This window comes from Numenius arquata, chromosome 9 (assembly GCF_964106895.1).
Source record: "Numenius arquata chromosome 9, bNumArq3.hap1.1, whole genome shotgun sequence".
NCBI lineage: Eukaryota > Metazoa > Chordata > Aves > Charadriiformes > Scolopacidae > Numenius > Numenius arquata.
The window spans coordinates 27,102,816-27,104,079 of NC_133584.1; the positions used below are offsets into that span (position 1 = coordinate 27,102,816).

General features: G+C 47.5%; 1 pseudogene; it reads right to left on the reverse strand.

Moving 5' to 3' along the window:
• Positions 1-476: 476 nt before the first annotated feature.
• Positions 477-584, reverse strand: LOC141468945 (U5 spliceosomal RNA; annotated as a pseudogene).
• Positions 585-1,264: the final 680 nt, after the last annotated feature.

Here is a 1,264-nt window from a genome sequence, read left to right on the forward strand (position 1 = left end):
AGTGTTGTAGTAGCCTTGGTTTTGAGACCTTTGGATAGAAAGTGTGCTGGAGCATAAATAGTGCTCCAAGAGGACAAGAACTCTGGAGGGTTGCCATTTGTCTACAGGCATTTTCTGTGAAGAAGGTTCCTTGTAATTTTTCGCAGTCTTAAAGCTGATACTCCAGAAGGAGCCTCCCTATCTCCACCTTTGGAGTTACGCATGGGTGCTGTTGTGAAGTGACTGTGTATGGTAACAAAGCTACCAGCCATCCTAGAGCTTCACAGAATCACAGAATGATACGGGGTTGGAAGGGACCTCTGGAGATCATCTAGTCCAACCCTCTGCCAAAGCAGGTCCACCCAGAGCAGGTCACACAGGAATGTGTCCAGGTGGGTTTTGAACATCTCCAGAGAAGGAGACTCTACCACCTCTCTGGGCAGCCTCTTCCAGGGCTCCGCCACCCTCAAAGTGAAGAAGTTCCTCCTCATGTTTAGATGGAACTTCCTATGTTCAACTTTGTGAAATTTTTTGCCTGTTCCTCTCCACGGAAATCTTTAGTAGAAGGCAAAAGACTTACACGATCTGAAGAGAAGCCAGAGTATGGTTCCAGTGGGGCTATGGCCAGAGCCTGTTCAGTTGGCCTCTAATCACGTCTGCATTGCTGAAATCCGCTATTTGTTGCTTTTTCAGTGGATAAACTCACGGACAGCAGTGCTTCTGGACAGCGTGGAGAAGCTGCACGTTATAGATCGTCAGACGCAGGAGGAGCTGGAGACCATAGAGATCTCGGAAGTTCAGCTGGTCTACAACAGCAGCCACTTCAAATCGCTGGCCACGGGAGGCAACGTCAGCGAGGCCCTGGTAGGCACAAAGGACCTGCTTGTGTTGGCTCACTCTGTTCCAGATAGGCCCTAAATTGAAGCCTGGAGTTTTGGAAAAAAAGCCTTTTTGAAGCATCTCAGCAATCATACGTGGTGTTGATGTGGCCAACTGTGACAGATCATGTTTCCTTTTCTGCACTGGTGTTTTTAGGAGCTGCTCTTGAGTTACCAAGCTTTGGAATGCTCTGTACAGGACAAAAGCTGATGTGCTTTTATTCTTCGAGAGATTTCTATAGGTTTTTCTACTTTGTATGCCCCAGATACTCTGCCGTAGCTGTGCCTGTGCAGTACATGTGTTCCCTGCCCTTGTCTCATAGATTGTCATGCAGGGATAGAGAGGATGAAATGTGGTACCTACGCTTGTAGGTACTATGCTGCTTTCTTGTTTGAAGTAAAAAACC